The sequence below is a fragment of the Eleutherodactylus coqui genome, chromosome 1, assembly GCF_035609145.1.
Source record: "Eleutherodactylus coqui strain aEleCoq1 chromosome 1, aEleCoq1.hap1, whole genome shotgun sequence".
Taxonomy (NCBI): domain Eukaryota; kingdom Metazoa; phylum Chordata; class Amphibia; order Anura; family Eleutherodactylidae; genus Eleutherodactylus; species Eleutherodactylus coqui.
The window spans coordinates 3,501,578-3,527,068 of NC_089837.1; the positions used below are offsets into that span (position 1 = coordinate 3,501,578).

At 46.2% G+C, this 25,491-nt stretch overlaps 1 pseudogene; it reads right to left on the reverse strand.

Annotated features, from left to right (window-relative positions):
* Nucleotides 1-21,702: 21,702 nt before the first annotated feature.
* The window catches only part of LOC136617211 (zinc finger protein 665-like), a 515,737-nt pseudogene continuing 511,948 nt past the window's right edge, over nucleotides 21,703-25,491 (reverse strand).

Sequence of the window (25,491 nt, forward strand, 5' to 3'; positions counted from 1 at the left end):
CTCTCTGGTCAACACTGAGTTAACTTTCTTTCTGGTCTTTGAGGTAACTGTCTCGCAATGGTCATCTCTGAGGTAGCTCTCTCTCTCTCTCTGGTCATCTCTGAGGTAACTCTCTCTTTGGCCATCTCTGAGGTAACTCGCTCTATCTCTCTGGTCTTCTTTGTGGTAACTCTCTCTCTGGTCATCTCTGAGGTAGCTATCTCTATTTCTCTCTCTTTCTGGCCATCTTTGAGGTGAATCTCTCCTCTCTGGTCATCTCTGAGGTAACTCTCTCTCTGGTCATTTCTGAGGTAACTCTCTCTCTGGTCATTTCTGAGGTAACTTTCTCTCTCTTTGGTCATTTCTGAAGTAACTTTCTCTCTCTCTGGTCATTTCTGAGGTAACTCTCTCTGGTCATTTCTGAGTTAACTCTCTCTCTCTCTCTCTCTGGCCATCTCTGAGGTAACTCTCTCTCTCTGGCCATCTCTGAGGTAATTCTCTCTCTGGCCATCTCTGAGTTAATGCTTTCTGTTGTCCTCTCTGAGGTAACTCTTTCTGGTCATTTCTGAGTTAACTCTCTCTGGTCATTTCTGAGTTAACTCTCTCTCTCTCTCTGGTCATTTCTGAGGTAACTCTCTCTCTGGCCATCTCTGAGGTAATTCTCTCACTGGTCATCTCTGAGTTAATGCTTTCTGTGGTCCTCTCTGAGGTAACTCTCTCTCTCCCTCTCGCTGGCCATCTCTGACATAACTCTCTCTGGTCATCTCTGAGGTAATTCTCTCACTGGTCATCTCTGAGTTAATGCTTTCTCTGGTCCTCTCTGATGTAACTCTCTCTCTCTCTCTGGTCATCTCTGAGGTAATTCTCTCTCTGGCCATCTCTGAGGTAATTCTCTCTCTGGCCATCTCTGAGGTAACTCTCTCTTTGGCCATCTCTGAGGTAACTCGCTCTATCTCTCTGGTCATTTTTGCGGTAACTCTCTCTCTCTCTGGTCATCTCTGAGGTAGTTCTCTATTTCTCTCTCTTACCATCTTTGAGGTGACTCTCTACTTCTTTCTGGTCCTCTCTGAGGTGAATCACTCCCTCTTTCTGGTCATTTCTGAGGTAACCCTCTCTGGTCATTTCTGAGGTAACTCTCTGTCTGGTCATTTCTAAGGTAATTCTCTCTCTGGCCATCTCTGAGGTAACTCTCTCACTGGTCATCTCTGAGGTAACTCTCTCACTGGTCATCTCCCAGTTAATGCTTTCTCTGGTCCCCTCTGAGGTAACTCTCTCTCTGTGGTCATCCCTGAGGTAACGTTCTCTGGTCATATCTGAGGTAACTCTCTCTCTCTCTCTCTTTCTCTCTATGCTCATCTCTGAGGTAACTTTCTTACTGGTCATCTCTGAGGTAACTCTCTCTATGCTCATCTCTGAGGTAGCTCTCTCTCTCTCTTTGGACATCTCTGAAGTAACTCTCTATTTCTCTATGTTTCTGGTCATCTCTGAGGTAAATCTCTCTCCGGTCATTTTTGAGATAAAACTCTTTCTCTTTGGTCATCTCTGAGGTAACTCTCTCTCTTTCTGGTCCTCTCTAGGGTGACTCTGTCTCTGGTGATCTCTGGGGTAACTCTCTATCTCTGGTCATCTCTAAGGTAACTCTTTCTTAATCATCTTTGAAGTAACTCTCTCTTTTTTTCTGGTCATCTCTAAGGTAACTCTCTCTCTCTCTCCAGTCATCTCCCTGGGGTAACTCTCCCTCTGGTCATCTCTGAGGTAACTCTCCCTCTGGTCATCTCTGAGATAACTCTCTCTTTCTGGTCATCTCTCAGGTAACTCTCACCTCAGAGGTGATGAGAGAGAGACAATTACCTCCGGGAGCGGATCTGACCATGGAGGAGAATCTCTAAGAGTAACAGAAAGTAGGAAAACCAAGCTCCATAATCACTAATGTTATTGAACACGAGTGACTGGCCTGTTATTAGTACCCACCAAAAAAGGGGCACTTGTCCTGTGGTGTGACTGACTTACTAGAGAAACTAAAGATGACCACTGGGGGGGTAATAACACCAGCATTGTGACAAGTGACTGTTCCCTCCGCCCTTCATCCCTAATTCTGGTCACCACATTTTTAGAGAAGTTCCCTGTCACCTCATGTGAGCAGTTCATATCCTTTAAAGATAAAAGAAATATGAACAGACAGAAACCAAGACAAAACTGTAAGGGGGGGGGGGGGGGCAAAAAGTGAAAAAAAAAGAAAGTTTAAAAACACTAAAACAAGAAAGCAGTAAAGAGGCACTAAAAACATACAGGGAAAAAAGAAAATTGTAAAGAAAAGATAAAAAGTACTAAGGAGGAAGCAGAGAGACTGATTGCCAAAAAGAGCAAAAATAACCAAAAATATTTTTCAGTTTTATAAATGGTGAAAGGATTTGCACTGAGAGTCTTTAACAAATAATGCATGAGAAACCACAGAAGATGATGGGGGAAGAGATGCAGGGGGATAAAATGGACACCCCCCTCCCTACTAAATGTCACGTGCCTAATGCAGGAGGAAGTGCAGAGATGGCTAAAAAAAATTAAAATCAGCAAATCGCCGGGCCCAGATAGAATACATCCAAGGGTTCTAAGGGAACTAATAGACTGGCTACTGTTTCTTATATTTATGGACACTTTTGAGACTGCGGTCGTACCTCTGGATTGGCGCATTGTCAATGTGGTTCCTTAATACAAAAAGAACTAAATACAAAATACAAAAGAAGAGAGCCTGGTAACTACAGGCCGGTAAGTCTTACTTCAATAACTGGAAAAATATTTAAGAGGTTTCTGAAAGACGCCATCGTACAATGCCTCAAGTAGAACAAGGGAATAACTCCTCATCAGCACGGGTCCGTCAGGGGGTCGATTAAGTCAGACTAATTTGATCAGCTTCTATGATGAAGTAAGCTCTAGGCTGGACCTGGGAGAGTCTATCGATCTCGTATATCTGGATTTCTCTAAAGTATTTGACACCATGCTGCATAATACGCTGATATATAAAATGAGGAGCTCGGATTGGGGGAAAACGTGTATCTGGGTAAAGAACTGGCAGAGATAGAAAGCAGAGGGGGGTAATAAATGGTTCATACTCTGATTGGGCCCCCGTCGCTAGTGGGGGGCTACAGGGTTCTGTATTATGCTCCACTTCTGTTCAATATATTTATCAACGACCTGATAGAGGGGCTGCACAGCAAAATATCAATTTTTGCAGATGATACAAAATTATACAAGATAATTATAGAGCTGTGTTCCTGGTCAGAAGATAGAAAACAGGGGCCAAAAACCCTTCCTACCTCTTCCTCACATTTGCTATTCATCCAGGCTCCATTCAAAATCACTGTCTCGTGCTTTCAGGGCACCCGTAAACCAGCAAAGTCCACTGTCTTTTATATTTCAATGCACAAAGAAATCCACACGTTCAAAAAAAGGAAACCTTTCTTCTCCCATGGTCAAAACTTGGTTTAGGCATGATGACTAGAGATGAGCAAGCACCAAAATGCTTGGGTGCTCGTTACTCATGTCCAGCTTTTCGTAATGCTTGAGAGCTCGTTTCGAGTAACGAACCTCATTGAAGTCAGTCGGAGACTCGAGCATTTTTCAAGGTGACCCATGCTCTGCATAGGGGAGGGTGTGTGATTCACCTGAAAACATCAGAAAGTGATGGAAACACCACAGAAATGGATAGGGAACAGCAGGGGCAGCATGTATGGGTGCATCTGAGGCTCCCAGGTCGCACTATTAAGCCAAATTGTGGGCAAGGGCCTGGTGTCACCCCCCTAACAATTCACTTGGGCCAGACCATAATCAGTAAGGCACACGCGCTGGCACATCTTAGCTAAGCACCACACTAGGTTAATCACCACCTGCAGGTGACACCACTGCCTTTTTTCCTGTGTTACATGCTGGCATTGCTGTCCAATCCCCCCTCCGGATGTACTGAAAGTTTTCCCAGCGCAACATCTAGCTGTCCTCATGCCCTCATGCCACGTTGTCGCTTGAAAGCCACACCACCCTCATGTCTATTTATAAGTGCATATTGGATGAGGAGGAACAGGATGCACACACTGCAGAGGGTTGGCAGGGCCTGGCAGCGACCCTCTTTGAAATTGTGAGCGATAGCCCGCAATGCTGATGAGAATTGCTGATAAATTAACGTATGATCATAATTCCAATCCCATGCCACCTCCGTTACAAAATTTCATCATACATGGGCCACAAACATGGGCATAAAGGGGACTCAAATGCCAGTACTTCACATCTCCACAATTCAACAATCTATTCCAAAAAAAAAAAAAAAATTTACCCAGGTGAACCCCTGAAAGATTTGTTTACCAAGAGTGCAGGTAAAAAACTGAAAGATTTTCTGAGTGACAGCTTGTACTTGCTTAATGGGATTTAGGTGGCGGTCCACCGACAGGCAAGCTACCACCTGTCCCAGCCCCTGCCTCTCCCCGAGGGGCTTGTTAACCAGTGCCTCAGGGAAAGACAGCCTGAACTGTAAAGAAATTTGTGGCCAAAGATGGACACCGCGCTGGGATACGTTTCTGTATGCCTTGTGACCCATTTATAATTGTGCTTCATAGCTGATAAATCACAGACAAATTAACGTATTTATACGGTATACTACCCTTGATACACCAGCCCGGGGGCCCTAGATCTCACTCACAACCCCTGTCCCTGCCTGCTTGCCTCCACTGCTGGCTAACCCCAGGCGGGTAACTGGGCGACGGTCCCTACTCTCACTAGGGACCGAAAAAGGCATGCTGGCGTGCCAGGATGGAAAGGGTAGAACACCTACAGAAAAGGCAGATGTAAATAACCAACACGATCAATACTAAGCAGAACTGAGGCAGATGGAAAAACCTGGCGGATAATAGCAAAGTATAGCAGACAAGATGACAGAGGCGGGAGACCAACAGAGGCAGACTAGCTAGCACACTGAGGGAAACCAATAACTGGCAGAGATTGCAAGTCTCTGCCCGACCTTTAAACAAAAGGCTCCGCCCAGGGGTGGAGAGAAGGAGACAGCCAACTCTCAACAGAAAACAACAAAAGCTCGTGCACGGCAGCTGCACTCACCAGCACCACGCCGGCCATGCACCCGCACCCCCGGCACCTGGACAACAAGCCAGGGGGACACGTCCCGACTGCGAGACCCCACACACCGCCGCCCCGGGAGGTCCAGCAACCTCCGCATGGTAACAACCATCCCATGCCCCCTCTGTTGCAGCATTTCATTAGCCACAAACACCAGAGACCAGTACTTCTACATTTTTAATGAAGAAAACAACCAATTTTAAAAAGAAGAACTTTTTTTTACCAAGATTGCAGGTGAGAACCTGAAAGATTTTTGGAGTGAGAGTGCAGGGTATTTGTTTTTACCAAGAGTATAGGTGAACCCCTGAAAGATTTGTTTACCAAGAGTATGTTACGATACTAGTAGTGTGCACAGGAACGCACGGCGTGGGTATGTTACAATACAGGTAGTGTGCATAGGTACGCACGGCGCGGGACTCCCTGACTCTCACCCACGCCAATGTCCCTTCCTGGAGGTAGCCCCAAAGGTGGAAAGGTCCAGGCCACCAACACTGACCCTATGCTGCCTAGTGGCAAGACAGGAAGGAACCGCCGTACCTTTGCAGAGAACAACTTACTGGTACCGACAGGCTAGGCTGAAAGGATGGACCAATATGACAGGAAAAAACTGGTAAACCCACAGCAGATACTATCAGCAGTAGCAGAACACCCGGGACAAACTGAGAACAGGTCAAAGTACCAGAGCCAGAACTCAGCAGGTCTGAACGGCAGGACTGCTCTGGGATCACTGGAGAATAATCGGCAAACTCCCCAACAGCCAGAGGTGGATCTTATAGGGAGGCGGGAGAAGCTGGATGGCTGCCAGACAAGTCAATCACCAGCCACACCTCACAGATACTAGCAGGATAATTAACCTAGACTAGACGGCACAGGAGCTGTTAACCCTGGCAAGTCTGGATAAAACCTACTGACACTAGGTGTACTGGCAATTATTTAACCAAGTGCTGACAGACGTAACAGAGTATAGGCGAACCCCTAAAACATTTGTGTACTAAGAGTATAGGCGAACCCCTGAATCATTTGTGTACCAAGAGTATAGGCGAACTCCTGAATCATTTGTGTACCAAGAGTATAGGCGAACCCCTAAAACATTTGTGTACCAAGAGTATAGGTGTACACCTGAAGTACTCACCGAAGGGACAAAAGGTTTCAATAATGACTTATGAAAAACCCTGTGAACCCTCCATGTAGCTGGCAAATCAAGTTCATAAACAAGCGGGTTTACTACACGCTTGATGACAAAGGGTCCCACGTAACGTGGCGCCAGTTTCAAAGACAGAACCTTCAATTTGAGATTTCTAGATGACAAATATACCTTCTGTCCCATCCTGTAAGGTTCAGATACTGACAGACTCCTCCCACTACGCAACTGCATATGAGTCCCCGTCGCTTCCAGGTTCTTCTGTACTTCTTTCCATACCCCCTGCAGGGCATGTGTGGCGACATCAGCTGCAGGACAGGCAGACAGAGTAGAAATAGTGACGATGCTGACCGTATACGCAAAGGAATGGAGATACCTCAGTGGAAGTACGATTGTTTAGCGCAAACTCTGCCAATGGCAGGAATTCCGCCCACTGATGAGCCTTTTCGCCACCAAACAACCATAAATATTGCACTAAATCCTGGTACTTCCACTCAGTCTGACCATTAGTTTGCGGGTGGAATGCTGAAGAGAAGGAAAGCGATGTTCCCAGGTTTCAACAGAAGGCTCGCCAAAATTGTGCAACAAACTGAACCCCGCGATCAGATACGATGTTCTCGGGAACCCCATGTAGACGAATGATTTCTTTTACAAAAAATCTTGGAAAATTCTATTGCAGAAGGAAGCTTCTTTAACGCCACAAAATGTGCCATCTTTGAGAAACGGTCTACAACAACTAGGATAGTGGTGAACTTCTGAGACTCAGGTAGATCGGTGATAAAATCTACGGATAAGTGCAACAACGGACAAGAAGGCACCGGTAACGGTCTCAGGGGCCCCTCCGGACACCGACGACAACTTTTACTGCGTGCACAGACAGAGCATCCCTTAACAAAGTTGCGAATCTCCCGAGACATGCCTGGCCACCAGTAGTGTCTAGAACAAAGATCCAGAATCCCCAGAACCCCCGGATGGCCTGTGAAAACGGATGAGTAAGACTCTTCAATGACTCTATGACACAAGGTCTCTGGCACAAACCATCTGCCCTCCGGCACCCCCGAGGGAGCGTCCTGCTGACAATTTTGTAAATGAGGAACGAGATCAGATTCTACAGCTGCCACCACCACCCCAGGTGCCAAGATATTCTTGGGTGCCACTGTCTCACTTTCCGGCGAACCGAAACTCTGCGAGAGGACATCAGCCTTCACGTTCTTCTGCCCTGGAATATATGTAACGATGAGCTTAAACCTGGCGAAAAACAACGCACACCTGACCTGACAAGCTGTGAGTCTCTTAGCATTGGTGAGATATACCAAGTTTTTATGATCAGTATACACGGTAATGGGATGCCTTGCCCCCTCAAGATGGTGACGCCACTCTTCTAGAGACCACTTAATCGCCAATAACTCACAATTACCCACGTCGTAGTTACGCTCCGTCGAACTGAACTTCCGCGAGAAGAACGCACATGGACTATACTCAGATCTCCCGCTGACTTCCTGAGACAATACAGCCCCCGCCCCCACCTCAGACGCATCGACCTCAATGAAGAACGCTCGCCGCACGTCAGGCTGTACTAGCACCGGGGCAGCAGTAAACGCCCTTTTGAGATGACTAAAAGCCTCTAGGGCCTCTGGCGACCATCTTACCAAGTCGGCACCCTTCTTGGTAAGATCGGTCAGGGGTTGAGCAATAACAGAATAATTCTTAATGAATTTACGATAAAAATTCGCTAAACCTAAAAACCGCTGGAGAACTTTCAGGTTATCTGGTCTGACCTATTGGGAGATTGCTGCTACTTTATCAGACTCCATTTGAATCTCCGTGGGTGAAATCACATAATCTAGGAAAGACACTTGTTTAGTACCAAAAATGCATTTCTCTAACTTGACAAAAGGTTGGTACTCATGCAAACTGGTCAGAACCAGAATGTCATTGAGATATATGACCAAAAATACCCCCAGGAAGTCGTGGAAGACCGTGTTCATAAACTCCTGGAACACAGCGGGGGCATTACAAAGTCCGAAGGGCATGACCAGACATTCAAAATGTCTGAGCAAGGTGTTGAACGCGGTCTTCCACTCATCTCCCCTTCGTATGTGAATTAAATTGTAAGCCCCCTTAAGTCCAATTTGGAAAACCAGTGGGCCCCTACCACCTGATTCAATAAGTCAGGAATCAGGGGCAAGGAACACTGGTTCTACACTGTAATTTTATTCAAAGCCCGATAATCCACACAAGGCCTCAATGTCTCATCCTTCTTCTCTACGAAGAAGAGACCTGCCCCGGCAGGGGACCTGGACGGCCTGATATGTCATTTGGCCAGAAACTCTAAGATATAGGACTTAAGGGCTTCATGCTCACGCTCAGACAAATTGAAAATGGCTCCCTGAGGGATGGGACTGTCGGGGATCAAATCAATACCACAGTCCCTCTCCCTATGGGGAGGCAAAGCCTCAGACATTCTTGGAAAATAGGTCATGAAAATCAGACAAATACTCAGGAATAAGTATGGTATCTGCTGAACACACGGATATAGTAGCTAAGTGACTATGACAGGACAACCCCCAATGTGTCAATTCCCGAGTGGACCAATCAAATAGGGGATTGTGCAGTGCCGACCAGGGCATACCTAGCACTACATCAACGGACATCCTTTCCATTACCAAGAACGACAGATTCTCAGAATGGAGAACACCCGCAGTGAACTGTAACATGGGAGTCCTCCATTGTGCAACACCTGCAGACAGAGGGGTAGAATCAATACTAGTGAAGAGTATGGGAATCTTTAGCGTCGAGAATTCAGTCATCAAAGGTCTGACAAAACTCTGACGAATCAATAAAAGCTTGACCGGACCGAGTAAATTTCCGGAAGCCAATCTGACAAGACACCAACAACTTAGGGAGTACCTGTGATCCTAGGCGATCCTTCCAAAAATCGCCTAGGATCTGAAGTTTTCCGCAGGTTCAGACTGGTGTTGTAGACGCTTCTGAGGACAGGTCGCTACACGATGTCTGGCTTTCCCACAATAGAGGCAGGGACGATGAATCATCTGGAACCATCGCCGTTCCTCGAGACTTAACTGGTCCACTTCCATAGGCTCAGTACAAAAAGTTGGCATAGGAGAAGTAAGAGCAGGTCTGCTGGATTCCCTAGCCTTACGGGCCCTACGTTCCACTTTTCTAGATCTCAGCCTCCAGTCAGCTTTAACTGTCAATTCCATCACATCATTGAGTGTCACGGGAGCGGGATGAGAAATGAGTAGATCCTTGACAGCATCAGAAAGACCCAACAAGAACACATCTTTAATGGCGCTATCGTTCCAAGAGGTTTCACCTGCATACAGTCTAAATTTAGAGCAATAGTCTTCTACCCACTGCTGCCACTGATGTAGAGACATGAGATGAGATACGGCCAACCCCACATGGTCCGGCTCATCAAAAATACCTTCAAGTTCCCAAAAAAACAAATCAACTGACTGCAGGCAAGCCGAACTCTTGGGTAAGGAGAAGGCCCATGTCTGGGGGGGACCCCGAAGTAAGAACATAATCAATCCAACTTTCTGGAATTCTGAGCCGGAGGAGAGCGGCCGCATCCGAAAATACAATCTACATGCCTGCTGAAAAACAAAAAACTTGCTCCTCTTCCCTAAAAATACCCCAGGAAGAGGACACTTGGGCTCAGGAATAGAAGGACGGTAGAAACATGCACTAACTTTCACTGCTCCTGGGACACCATATGACCGGACAGGTCTTGGATCACGATCACTAAATCCTGCAACTGACTTGCGAGGGTACTCATGGCCTTCATTGGAGAGCAATTTTAAGGGCCAGTTATTATGTTACGGTATACTATCCTTGATACACCAGTCCGGGTGCCCTAGATCTCACCCACAACCCCTGTCCCTGCCTACTTGCCTCTACTCCTGACTATCCCCAGTCGGGCAACTGGGAGACGGTCCCTACTCTCACTAGGGACCGAAAAAGGGACACTGGCGCACGTGGATGGAAGGGGTAGAATACCGACAGAATAGGCAGATGTAAATAACCAACAAGAACAATACTAAGCAGAACTGAGGCAGATGGAAAAACCAGGTGGACAATAGCAAAGTATAGCAGACAAGATGACAGAGGCGGGAGACCAACAGAGGCAGACTAGCTAGCACACTGAGGGAAACCAATAACTGGCAGGGATTGCAAGTCTCTTCCCAACCTTTAAACAAAAGCCTGCGCCCAGGGGCAGCGAGAGGGAGACAGCCAACTCCCAACAGAAAACAACAAAAAGGAGCTCGTGCACAGCAGCTGCACTCACAGGTTCGCATGCGCACTGCGCCACCAGCGGCATGCTGCCCACGGCGGCCAGGCACCCACGCCCCTGGCAGCCGGAGAACAAGTCGAAGGGACGGCCCCGACCGCAGGACCCCACACACCGCCGACCCGGGAGGTCCAGCAACCTCTGCATGGTAACAACCATCCCATGCCACCTCTGTCGTAGCATTTCATTAGCCACAAACACCAGAGACCAGTACTTCTACATTTTTAAATGAAGAAAACAACCCATTGTAAAAGGAAGAAATTTTTTTTACCAAGATTGCAGGTGAGAACCTGAAAGATTTTTGGAGTGAGAGTGCAGGGTATTTGTTTTTACCAAGAGTATAGGTGAACCCCTGAAAGATTTGTTTACCAAGAGTATGTTTTGATACTAGTAGTGTGCACAGGAACGCACGGCGCGGGTATGTTACAATACAGGTAGTGTGCACAGGTACGCACGGCGCGGGACTCCCTGACTCTCACCCATGCCAATGTCCCTTCCTGGAGGTAGCCCCAAAGGTGGACAGGTCCAGGGCACCAACACTGACCCTACGCTGCCTTGTGGCAAGACAAGAAGGTACTGCCGTACCTTTGCAGAGAACAACTTACTGGTACCGACAGGCTAGGCTGAAAGGATGGACCAATATGACAGGAAAAAACTGGTAAACCCACAGCAGTTACTATCAGCAGTAGCAGAACACCCGGGACAAAATGAGAACAGGTCAAAGTACCAGAGGCAGAACTCAGCAGGTCTGAACGGCAGGACTGCTCCGGGATCACTGGAGAATAATTGGCAAACTCCCCAACAGCCAGAGGTGGATCTTATAGGGAGGCGGGAGAAGCTGGATGGCTGCCAGACAAGTCAATCACCAGCCACACCTCACAGATACTAGCAGGATAATTAACCTAGACTAGAAGGCACAGGAGCTGTTAACCCTGGCAAGTCTGGATAAAACCTACTGACACTAGGTGTACTGGCAATTATTTAACCAAGTGCTGACAGACGTAACAGAGTATAGGCAAACCTCTGAAACATTTGTTTACCAAGAGTATAGGCGAACCCCTGAAACATTTGTGTACTAAGAGTATAGGCGAACTCCTGAATCATTTGTTTACCAAGAGTGCAGGCGAACACCTAAAAAATGTGTGTACCAAGAGTACAGATAGTCCCCGACTTGCGAACATTCGAGTTACGAATTTCGCTAGATACGAACTATCTGTAGAGCACAGTATGATGTAATGCTATGGCTCCCGCCCCCTAATGCTATGGCATTACATCATACTGTGCAGGGACCGGACAAGCTTCTATCAAGACTGATAGAAGCCTGTCCGGTCACATCGCGGCTGCTAGGCAGCCGGGGGCCTTCTGAAAGGCCCTAGGGCTGTCTATGCAGAGCGCCTAGCAAGCCGTGCGCTTGATAGGCACTCTGCATAGGCAGCCCTGGGGCCTTTCAGGAGGTCCCCGGCTGCCTAGCAACCACACAGCGTCCCGCGATCTCATCGTGGGACGCTGTACGGGCCCCCTGAACGTCGGGTGCAGGCTGTTTCTTACAGCGGGCACCTGGCTGCAGCAGTTCCGACGAGCCGCGCCGCTCGTCAGAACTGTTAACACTTTAAATACCGCTGTCAGAGCGGTATTTAAAGTGTTAACAGTTCCGACAAGCGGCGCGGCTCGTCGGAACTGCTGCCGCCGGGTGCCCGATGTAAGAACAGCCGGCACCCGACGTTGTATGGAGCGGGATCCACCCGCGATCCCCTCCATACTACCGTTTGTTCGACTTGCGAACAAAACGGACTTGCGAACGGGCTCCCGGAACGGAACCCGTTCGCAAGTCGGGGACTATCTGTATAGGGAAACCCCTGAAACATTTGTGTACCAATAGTATAGGTGTACCCCTGAAAGATTTGTTTACACAGAATGCAGGTAAACCCCTGTTTTGTTTTGTTTTTAACATAGAGCTCATACTTGCTTAATGGGATCCAGGTGGCGGTCCAGGTGGGATCCAGGAGGCTTTTTCACCAGTGCCCCAGGGAAAGACAGCATGTACTATGAAGAAATTCGAGTGGCCAAACCAGGACAATTCATTCTGTCTCTGTGTCAGATAGCTGGACACTGCGCTGGGATACCTTTGTGGACTCTGTGTTGGCGCATGAAGCTGGAACCAGCACGTTTGCTGAACTCTAGTGGTCAACCTCTTGAAAATTGGGGGGCGAGAACCTGGAGGCGGCCCTCAGAAAAAAATAGTTTTTACTATCTTAAAGGGGTTGTCTCGCGAAACCAAGTGGGGGTATACACTTCCGTATGGCCATATTAATGCACTTTGTAATATACATTGTGCATTAATTATGAGCCATACAGAAGTTATTCACTTACCTGCTCCGTTGCTAGCGTCCTCGTCTCCATGGTTCCGTCTAAATTCGCTGGCAGCTTGCTTTTTTAGACGCGCTTGCGCAGTCCGGTCTTCTCCTTTCAGCACGAGCCGCTTCAGTGTGCTCCCCGCTACAGCTCTTCTGTGCATGCGCAGACGAGCTGTCACTGCTCGGGAGCGCGCTGGAGCGGCCATTCTGTACCTTCCTCTGTTAGAGGAAGGTGCAGAAACTGGAGCTGCCCAGCGGAGAAGCCCAGCCCAGCAGCCCAGCTGTCCCGAGAAGCCGCCCAGGTAAGTGATGGGTCGGGGGGTGATCTTCACTAACAGGTGAAGGTCCCGGGCCTCAGCGGTAGGCCCCGGAGCCCAGCGCTGGGCTCCGGAACCTAGCGCTGGGCTCCGGAACCTAGCGCTGGGCTCCGGAACCTAGCGCTGGGCTCCGGGGCCTTCGTCTGTTGTCAGGGTCTAGCGCTGGGGAGCCGGGAGCGTAGCGCTGGGGAGCCGGGAGCATAGCGCTGGGGAGCCAGGAGCATAGCGCTGGGGAGCCGGGGAGCCGGGGAGCGTAGCGCTGGGGAGCCAGGGGCTAGCGCCGGTTACCTGCTGCCTGGCGGTGGGTGACTGGTCGGCGGCTGCGGTGGGTCCGGTCGGCGGCTGCGGGGCGTCTGGTTGCCATGGAGACACAGCTGGTAGCGTCTCGGGAGCGCGCACGTCGGGCTGCAGCAAGCGAAGGGAAAAGAGCCGGCGGCCATCTTGGGGAAACTTTTATAAGTTGCTGAAACGCTGGAACGGTAAGTACAAACCAGCTAGAAAAGTCATTTACAGGGGGGCTTAGTAATGTATGCTTAATTAGGGGGATTGGGCAAAAAAAAAAATTTACTGCTTCCTCGAGACATCTCCTTTAAGAATTGGCTGTTCAGCGTGCTGACATGTGGGTATAGGAGGAGGAGGAAGATCAGAGAAGGATAGACCAAGCTATTTCTACCCTTTTTTGGGGTGATAGAGGGTGCATAGTTCTCCAGTTCCAGCTTAAAGATACATTATGTTAAGCTGCTTTCCACCGGTGGAGAAGAGAAGTCTGGGGAAATCCAGCCTTTGTTCATCTTAATAAGTGTAAGGCTGTCGGCGCGGTCCATTGACAGGCGGGTACGCTTATCCGTGAGAATTCCCCCCACAGCACTAAACACCCTCTCTGATAACACGCTAGCGGCAAGGCAGGCCAGCACCTCCAAGGCGTACAGCGCAAATTCGTGCCACGTGTCTAGCTTTGACATCCAATAGTTGTATGGAGCAGAGGGATCACAGAGGACATTGGTACGGTCGCCTATGTACTCACTCACCATCTTTTTACACTGTTCCCTCCTACTCAGCCTAGACTGGGGAGTGGTGACACAGTCTGGCTGCGGTGCCATAAAACTGGCAAAGGGCTTGGACAGTGTTCCTCTGCCTGCGCTGGACATGCTGCCTATCTCTCCTGCTAGTTGGCCCACTGAACTACGTCCTCTACTGCTAGCATTGTCAGATGGGAACTTTAGCATCAGCTTTTCCACCAGGGCCCTGTGGTATTGCATTACTCTCGTAGTCCTTTCCTCTTCGGGAATGAGAGTGGAAAGGTTCTCCTTATACCGCGGATCGAGAAGGGTGAACACCCAGTAATCTGTGTTGGAAAGAATGTGTATAACGCGAGGGTCATGGCAAAGGCAGCTTAACATGAAGTCAGTTATGCGTGCCAGAGTCCCAGTACACAACACATCGCTGTCCTCACTAGGAGGATGACTCTCAGTCTGCTCCTTCTCCTCTTCAGCTCATACATGCTGAACAGATGTGAAGGAAGTAGCATGGGTACCCTCTGCAGTGTGGGCAGCAGTCTCTTCCCCCTCCTCCTCCTCCTCCAATACGCGCTGAGTAACAGACGTGAGGGTGGTCTGGCTATCAAGCGACGTATTGTCATCCCCCATCTCCTGTTCTATCTGCAAAGTGTTGGCCTTAATGCTTAGCAGCAACCTTCTCAGCAGGCAAAGCAGCGGGATGGTTACGCTGATAATGGCCGCATCGCCACTCACCATTTGTGTTCACTCCTCAAAGTTTCCCAACACCTGACAGATGTCAGACATCCATGAAGAACTGCGGAGCAGGCTGGCTACCACTCTGATGGCCATGTAGCAGCTGGTATTCAACAATGGCTCTACGCTGCTCGTCAACCCTGGCCAACATGTGCAAAGTTGAATTCCAGCACGTGGGCAGCTGGAAGCGATGTTGCAGCGTCCTGAGGGTGGCAGCATCTGTGGTGGACTTTTGGAAATGTGTGCACACGCGACACACCTTGCTGAGCAGCTCAGACAAATTCGGGTAGTTTTTAAGAAAGCGCTTTTGCTCTAATGCTTGTGTCATGGACAGCTGAACGCTGCGCTGGGACACATTGGTGGAGTCAGTGGAGGACCGTGCAGGTGAAGGGGTGGGTGCAGGGCGGGAGACGCTCGTGCCTACATCCTGGGAGGGTGATTGCATATCAGTGTCAGCATGTGACACAGGGGAAGAGGCAGTTGTATGACCTGCAGGCGGTGAATGATGTTCGTTCCACCTCATCGGGTGCTTAGCTACCATATGACTGCGCATGCTGGTGGTGGCCAAGCTGGTAGTAGTGGCTCTTTTGCTGATCTTGGTGTGGCACAGGTTGCTCACCACTGTTCGTCAGTTGTCCGCACCCTCATTAAAAATCCTCCAGACCTTCGAACACCTAGCCCTCTGCACTGGAGCTTGCCGCGAGGAGGTGCTGTGGGGAACCGTTGGGGGATTACTTGCTCTGGCCCTACTTCTCCCTCTGCCTACCCCACTACCTCTTCCAAACTGTTCTGGTGCTGCACTTGCCTCCTCCTCTGAAACCCTGTCTTCAGTAGTCTTACCATACAGGTCAGGTCAGTCACCTCATCATTGACCAGCTCTTCCTCTGAATCCTGTCTGCTCCTGCCCTAACAACAACCTCACCGACAGACAACTGTGTCTCAGCAATGAAGATAGAGGATTGCAGCAGCACTCACTTGTCTTCTGCTTTTAGCAGGAAACATATAGAAAATGCAAAGCCCAAAAAAAGGACCTGACTCCCAGGTCCACAAACGTCCTTAGGAAAACTCAATGTATTCAGGCAGCATCCATGAATAAGTAAAAATACTTCTTTATTCAACCATTAAAAAATGGAGGATGTAGCAAGCAGCCACATATCAGCCCTACAATTAGTCCTTTGTCGAGCTTGACAAATGCCCAATTGTAGGGCCGATACGTGGCTGCTTGCTACATCCTCCATTTTTTAATGGTTAAATAAAGACAACTCATCATCATCATCATCATCAACAACAAATACCTCTTGAGACACTACTTGGAAGTCCCCACCCTCATCACCTTGGTCCAAATTTTGGGCATCAGTCACAACAAACTCCTTAGGTGGCTGATGAATTGTTGTTTGGCACTCAGGGAAGGGACCTGAGAACATTTCCTGTGAGTATTCTTGTTCTGAATCTCTCCTTTACCAGGCTGGTAGGAAGAAGGATCAGCATGAGAATTCAGAGGTGCAGTCCCTTGGCTAGCGTGAGTGGACTGCGTGGTGGATAAATGACTGGACGCGTTATCCGCTACCCACGTCAGCACCGGATCGCACTGTTGTGCTTTTAATAATGGTCTACCACGCAGACCTGCAAAATGTGAGATAAAGCTAGGGAGCGTAGATCCACGGCATTCTACTTCTCCCTCAGCAGCAGGCACTGCTTCACCCCGCCCAGGACCTCGACCTCTGCCCACACACTCATTTACACGCCCACATCCACGTTCTCATCCTCCACCCTTACCCCTAGTCTTCATCATGTTGTATAATGCACTGTGTGAAAATGCTATGCAAACTGCGAGGTATTTGGCGTACGGTTTAAGCCCGAATTAGACACTGGAAACTGTGCACAGTGTCGTTAGACAGAGTACATCGACGGGAGACACACAGGGTGATTTAGCATTTGGTTTAAGCCCAAAGAACCCTGTAAACTGCGTACAGTGTTGTTAGACAATGTGCATCGCTAGGAGACACACAGGGTGATTTGGCGTATGGTTTAAGCCCCAATTAGACACTGGAAACTGCGTACAGTGTTGTTAGACAGACTACATCGACAGGAGACACCCAGGGTGATTTAGCGTACGGTTTAAGCCAAAACCCCCAAACTGTAAACTGCGTACAGTGTTGTTAGGATGCACACAGCGGTATATTGCATATGCTTTAAGCCCCCCCCCCCAAAAAAAAAAATGAAAACTGCGTACAATGTTAGATAGCATGCCTTGACAGGACACACACAGGGGGATTTGGCGTACACTTTAAGCCCTTCAAAAAATTAAAAAATTAAAAATGATAGGGGCAACTTCTTTTTAGTTGGCACTGTCTCGTTCTTTCAGGCGACCCAAAAGCCAGCAAAGTCCACTGTCTTTTATATTTCAAAGCACAAAGAAACCCACACTTTTTTTTAAAAAAAAGGAAACCTTTCTTCTCTCCCATGGTCAAATCTTGGTTTCGGCATGATAACATCACTGGGGTGTGGCCCGAGTGCCAGAAGCCAGCAGTGGTAGAGGGGGATTAGCTCAGATGGCAGAGTGCTTAACATGCGAGAGGTAGTGAGATCGACGCCCACATCCTCCAAAGCTTTCAGTTGGCACTTCCTTCAAAGGAAGGGGCAACTTCTTTTTAGTTGGCACTGATAGATAAACCTAGGAAGCAGGTGCCCTCGTACCAGCCTAAACCTTCGATAGCTCAGCTGGTAGAGTGGAGGACTATAGTAATTAGGAATCCTTAGATTGCTGTTTCGATTCTGGCTCAAAGGATGCATTTGAGCATCTGACAACCTTTAATGCTTTAACTTGCGGACTCTCTCACAGACTTTGCAGCTGCATACTTTCTCGCCAAACTCTTTTTAAGTCTGACCTGGCTCCCATAAAAGACGAGCATTGGCCTCTGGAGAGAGTGCCAAAGAAAAATACTTAAACCCAAGACAAAACAAGAGAAACAATGCGTTGGCCGGGAATCGAACTCGGGTCAACTGCTTGGAAGGCAGCATCCTATGAGAATAGGGCTGATCCCTCTGCACTGTGACAGCCCTTCAGATATTTGTAGACCGCTATTAAGTCTTCTCTCAGCCTTCTCTTCTGCAAGCTAAACATTCCCAGATCCTTTATCCGTTCCTCATAGGACATGATTTGCAGACCACTCACCATCTTGGTAACTCTTCTCTGAACTTGCTCCAGTTTGTCTATGTCTTTTATAAAGTGGGGTGCCCAGAACTGGACCCAGTATTCCAGATGAGGTCTGACTAAGGAAGAGTAGAGGGGGGTAATGACCTCACGTGATCTAGACTCTATGCTTCTCTTCATACATCCCAGAATTGTGTTTGCCTTTTTGGCTGCTGCATCACATTGTTGATGCATGTTCAGTCTATGATCTATTAGTATACCCAAGTCTTTTTCACATGTGCTGCTGCTTAGCCCAATTCCTCCCATTCTGTATGTGCTTTCTTCATTTTTCTTGCCCATATGTAGGACTTTGCATTTCTCATTGTTAAATACTATTCTGTTAGTCACCGCCCACTGTGCAAGTTTTTCTAGATCTTTTTGAATCCTCCTCTCTCTTCCCTAGTGTTAGCTATCCCTCCTAGCTTTGTGTCGTCGGCAAATTTGATCAGTTTTTTATCAATTCCCTCCTCAACATCATTTATAAAAAAGTTGAACAACACTGGGCCCAGGACAAAGCTTTGTGGTCCCCACTTGATACATTCTTCAACTTGGATGTGCAGCCATTTATGCCATTTATGACTACTCTGTGAGTACGATCACTCAGCCAGTTGTGAATCCACATAACAGTTGCCTTGTCAATCCCAGATTTGGTCATTTCATCAATAAGTATGGTATGAGATACTTTGTCAAATGCTTTACTAAAGTCAAGATATACTATATCCACCACCTATTCCTGATCAACCCAGTTGGTGATTCTGTGATAAAAAGGAAATTAGATTCATCTGGCATGATTTGTTTGTTACAAACCCATGCCGGCTCTGGTTAATTACTCCATTCTCATCCAAGTACTTGCACACATGCTGTTTATTAATTTGTTCAAAGATCTTTCCCGGTATAGAAGTCAGGCTCACAGGCCTGTAATTTCCTGGATCCACCTTCTTCCTTTTTTTGAAGATAGGTACAACATTTGCCCTTTTCCAATCTTCTGGGACTTCTCCTGTTCTCCAGGAATTTTCAAAGATTTTGGCGAGTGGTTCAGCTATTACCTCTGTTGCTTCCTTCAGTATCCTAGGATGTAATTCATCTGGACCTTAAGACTTGAATTCATGTAAGTTAGCTAAGTGTTCCCTCACCATCTCTCTGCTTACAGATAGCCTGCATTCTTTTATTCTCCCAATAGCACAGTGAAGATCAGCTGATGTTACATCTACTTTCTGAGAGAGAACAGATACAAACTAGGAATTTAGTTCAGCCATCTCAACATCATTCTTAACCAATTCATCATTTTCATCCTGTGAACAGCCAATAGCATTTTTGATTTTTCTTTTGCGTTTGACCCCCAAAATTCTTTTTTCTTGCTCTTGGCATCTGTTACAAGCCTCAATTCATTATTAGCTTTAGCCTTTCTGATACTTGCCCTACAGTTTCTGCAGAGCCCATTATATCCTTTTTTAGATATTTCTCCCCTCTTTCCATATGATAAACATATTTTTCTTCCTCTTTAACATGTGTACAAGTTATGTGTTCATCTATCCGGGTCTCTTTAAATGCTTCCCATTCTTCCCTCTTTTAGGGATTGTTAACGATTGTGCTTTGAGAATCTCATTTCACAATATTTCCCAACCTTCTTGGACATTTCTGTCCTTAAGAACATCCAGCCATTGGATTCTTCCTCTTTCTGAGTTCAGTAAAATCTTCCTTTCTGAAATCCAACCTTGAGGTCTGAGTCTTCTCAGGTCTTCCTCCCCTTGTTATCCAACATCCAAGGATATCATGATCACTGCCTCCTAAGGTCCCAGCCACCCTTACTTCCTCAACCATTCCCTCCCTGTTGGTAAGAATTAGGTCCAAGATAGCAGATCCCCTTGTTTTCTCTTCTACCTTCTGGAAGATAAAGTTGTCAGCAAGAGCGGATAAGAATCTGTTGGATCCATTACTTTTACCTGAGAGATTCCCAACAAATGTCTGGATGGGTAAAATCTCCCATGATCACTATGTTGGGCTTCTTTGAGAGCTTGGCCATGTGTTGTAGAAACAGTTCCTCCATATCGTCTGCTTGTCCAGGTGGCCTATAGTAAATGCCTACAATGGTGTCCTTTCTGTTGTTCTCTCCTTGTATTTCTACCCAAACAGTTTCTACAGAACTCCCATGCTCTGAAGCTTGAATCTCAGTGGAGATGAATGTTTTCCTAACATACAACACAACATCTCCTCCCCTTTATTAGGTCTGTTTCTTATAAATAAGTTGTATCCTACAAGCCTTGTATTCCAATCATGTGTATCATCCCACCAAGTGTCCGTGATGTCTATGACATCATATTTCTCTTCCTGTGTTCGGAGCTCCAATATTCCTTGTTTGTTTCCCATGCTCTGGGCATTTGTGTAGAAACATGTTAGTTTGTGATCGGGGTCTCTTGCTCCTCTACTTACCTTCTGAATGTTTTGTCTTTATTATTTTTTCCACTTCTAATAACAAGGTTCTCAAATGTATTATTTAGCTGTACATTTTTACCTATCCTTTTACTTTCCTTCCCACATTGTTCTAGTTTAAAGCTCTCCTAATGAGTGAAGCAAGGCGCCCACTAAATATATGCTTACCTGTTTTTGTAAGGTGCAACCTGTCTCTAGCAAGCAGTCCATCATATAGGTAATTCTCTCCATGGTCTAGAAATCCAAATCTTTGCTCATGGCACCATCGACGTAGCCAGTTGTTCACCTCTAGAATCCTGTTCCATCTTCTTATTCCATGGCCATCCACTGGGAGGATGGATGACAAGACCACCCGAGCTCCTAGTTCCTTCACCTTCTTTCTGAGGTCTTTAAAAACTCTCTGCAGATCGTTGTGAGGTCCTTTTTTGCAGTGTCATTTGCCCCTACATGTATTAGTAGGAATGGGTGGTGTTCTGTTGGACTGAAGAGTCTAGACAGCCTATCAGACACATCTTTGATTTGTGCACCTAGAAGCCAGCACACCTCTCATGAGGTGTCAGGTCTGCAGACAGCAGCCTCTGTTCTTCGCAGTAGGGAATCCCCCACAACCAGCACTCTCCTTTTATTCTTCACAACAGCACTTTTTTTCTCCATTCAAGAGGACTCTGAACTAGCTGTAATAATTTTTGTATGTTGTGCCAATTTTGTGTATGTGTTGTTATGGCAACATTGATTAGGCTTGTATGCCACAGATGTCGGAGCACGCTGCTCATATGTGAGCTCAGAGAACGCCAGGACTAACACAGAACAGCTCCGATCTGTTGCAACGATTTGTCTCTGTTCCCACTAATCAATGTAACAAAGTAACTGTTAAATTTTAATAACCACAAATTCTTCTTCTGGATGAGGTAATCTCCATTATGATCGGTTTGCCGAGCACCACCAGAATGTACGGACCTCAGAAGTCCAGGGTAGTGACACACCTGAGACACTGAACCAGTGCTGGCGCCACCGTGTGGTGGACTGATGCGAGCACACAAGTGAGAACGAGGCCTTACAATAAGTGTCTAGTGAAGCCAGCCAGGTATTCAAGACGCAGAAGCAAAGGACAGATCTGGGATTATTTATTTACAAAAGACTGCAAATTATTGCTTTTGATCAGTTCCATCAATTGTATCTGTACATCCTGTACACCTGAAGGTCAAATACCAATATGTCCACATGTTATAAAAGGGTCAATTAGCTGTCAGTCCTCATTCATCGTCCCTCTGGGGTCCCCTGCAGTCTGGGTGGATTTATGATAACAGTAATAAGAACATCCATGGGGACAATTCAGGGTCGCTGCTCTGGAAGTAAATCAGGATCTTCTCTTTCTCTTCTTTCAATCCACAATACTTTTCCATCATGGATTCCGCTCACAGTTCACCACACGTACATAGAATTTGGGCATTTGGCTGTATCCACCAAAACAATAAATGTTCTTATTGGCTGGTCAATGGCTGTGACTAATTGATCAGTTAGAAAACATGTTTTACATTTTTTTAAATAATTTTCCACTTTTCTAAAATAAAAATCTAGTTTCCTCTATGTGAATTTACTGATTAACTTCAAAATCTGAATTCCTTACAACACTTTTCCTACATTCTGAACATTAATATTACTTCTCTCTGTGAATTCTCTCATGTCTAACGAGATGTGATTTCTTTATAAAACATTTCCCACATTTCAAGCATGAATATGGCTTCACGCCTGTGTGACTTCTCTGATGAAGTCCAAGTTTAGTTCTAGTACTAAAGCATTTCCCACATTCTGAACATGAATGCGGCTTCTCTCCTGTGTGAATTCTCTCATGTTTAACAAGATTTGATTTATTTGTAAAACATTTCCCACATTCTGAACATGAATATGGTTTCTCCCCTGTGTGACTTCTCTGATGTACAACAAGATCTGATCTGTGGGTAAAATATTTCCCACATACTGAACATGAATACGGCTTCTCTCCTGTGTGAGTTCTCTGATGTATAACAAGTTCTGATTTATTTGTAAAATATTTCCCACATTCTGAACAAGAATACGGTTTCTCCCCAGTGTGAATTCTGTGATGTGCAACAAGTTTTGATTTTATTAAAAAACATTTCCCACATTCTGAACACAAAAATGGTCTCTCTCCCGTGTGACGTCTCTTATGAAGAGCAAGACTTGATTTCCGTGTAAAGCATTTCCCACATTCTGTACATGAATATGGCTTCGTTTCTGTGTGACTTCTCTCATGTATAAGAAGATAAGCTTTATCTGTAAAACATATACCACATTGTGAACATGTAAATGGCTTCTCTCCTGTGTGAATTCTCTCATGTGCAGTAAGATTTGAATTAGTTGCAAAACACTTCCCACATTCCACACATGAAAATGGCTTCTCTCCTGTGTGACTTCTCTCATGTACAACAAGATCTGCTTTAGTACTGAAATATCTTCCACATTCAGAACATGAAAGTGGCTTCCCAACTGTGTGAATTCTCTGGTGTCTAACAAGATGTAAATTTGTTTTAAAACATTTCCCGCATTCTGAACATGAAAATGGCCTCTCTCCTGTGTGAATTCTCTCATGTGTTTTAAGATTTGATTTGCTTGCAAAAAATTTCCCACATGCTGAACATGAATATGGCTTCTCCCCTGCATGATGTCTCTCATGAACAATAAGACTTGATCTCTGTGAAAAGCATTTTGCGCATTCAGAACATGAATACGGCTTCTCTCCAGTGTGATATCTGTGATGTATAACAAGATCCGATTTAGTTTTAAAACATTTCCCACATTCAGAACATGGAAATGGCTTCTGTTCTGTGTGACGTTGTTTATGGGAAATAAGATTTGATTTACTTGCAAAGCATTTGCCGCATTGTGAACATGAATATGGCTTCTCTCCTGTGTGAATTCTTCCATGTATAATAAGGGTGGCTTTACTTCCAAAGCCTTTTCCACATTCTGAACATGAATACGGTTTCTCTCCTGTGTGACTTCTCTCATGTATCACAAGACCCGATTTATTTGTAAAATATTTCCCACATTGTGAACATAAATATGGCTTCTCTCCTGAGCCAATTATTTTGTTTGTACAAAGACCTGAGAATTTGGTAGATGGTTTTCTACTTTTACTGCATTGAAAACGTTTCCCCCTGTTCTGACCGGCACTTATAGTAACACTCTGTGATTGGTCAGGAGAAGGTTCCTCATGGTTAGGGGGATTATATGATGGATCTGTACTGTGAAGTCCTGGAGGTACATTGATGGTAATGAGGTTTTCTCCTGAAGAGCGCTGCACCATATCTTCATCTTCTACTTTATAATTTACCGAGATCATGAAGTTCCCCCCAGAAGTCTCACTGGGATTGTCTGTCAGGATTAAAAATGGATTTAGTGGGTTTCTTAAAAACTTTAAAGAAAAATTTATAATCTTCGTATTAGGCTAGAAACACAAATGTCAGAATGGTCTGGCACCTTGTATCCACTATGTGTGGGAGTGTACGCCAAGCATCCACCCCCCTCATTATCAGGAGGCAGTGTGAGTGGTTGTCTCATCGGTGTCCTGCACAGGTGTTATTGGCTCCTCCATTTGGTAGTCAGCTACCCTCATGGTGAGAGGAGGATGCATCTATATGCACTCCTCAGTCAGTAAGTAACGGCCATTTTTCTTTGATTGTTTTTAATTTTTTATTTCCCCTTCTGTGATGCATTTATATTAGTGTAGGGACCCGCTACAACGCAAGGAACCGTGAAGTGGTTAGTGGGCTCATGTATCTTGGCCAACATCCAACCAATGCCTTGCATTTATTATCTATCATTCACATGCAGTGTGGCATTAAGACTCCAGGGGGAGCCCAGGGTGGCAGTACCAATGTGGTTCACTGTTGGAAGTGCAGGGCAACCCGCCGAATCATTATGGCGTCACTAATAGGTTGCTGGTCTGCATGGTGAACTACATACATCAGAATGGTCAGGCACCCTGTATCCACTATGTGTGGGAGTGTACACCAAGCATCCACCCCCCTCATTATCAGGAGGCAGTGTGAGTGGATGTCTCATCGGTGCCCTCACAGGTGTTATTGGCTCCTCCATTTGGTAGTCAGCTACCTGCATGGTGAGAGGAGGATGCATCTATATGCTCTCCTCACCCAGTAAGGAACGGCCATTTTCTGTGATTGTTTTTAATTTTTTATTTCCTCTTATGTGATTCAGAAACACAAATGTAGATTTTAAAAGGGGGAGTATTCTGGTTATTTCATGTTTGTTCAACTTTATACCCATCCACTAGCTAAGTAAAAATTGATAGATTGGTGGGAGTCTGACTAGCAAAGCAAAATTTCATCAGCTCAGAACTACTATCGGTAACATTAATTGGGACAACGTCCTCAAAAGTATCAGTACAGAGGAAAAATGGGAGGAGTTTAAAAGGATCCTAATCACCTCATGGGAGCAGTTCATACTTTTCCAAAATAAAAGAACTACAAGTAGAAGGAAACCAATGTGGCTCAACAAGACTGGAAAGGGGGCAATAAGTGAAAAAAAAGAAAGGATTTAAAATTACTAAAACAAGAAGGCAGCGAAGAAGCGCTAAAATCGTACAGGGAAAAACAAAATATGCAAAGGAAAGATCAAAATTGCTTAGGAGGAGGTGGAAAGTCTGATCGCCAAAAAGAGCAAAAACAACCCGAAACTATTTTTCAATTATATAACCAGTAAAAGGAGTTGCACTGAGTACTGGCCCTTTAACAAATAATGCAGGAGAAATCATAGAAGATGATGGAGGGAAGGCAAATCTGTTAAATAGTTTATTTCCAAGTGTATTCACGAAGGAAAAAGAAATGTCACAGTAGATGCAGGAGGGATAAAATAAAC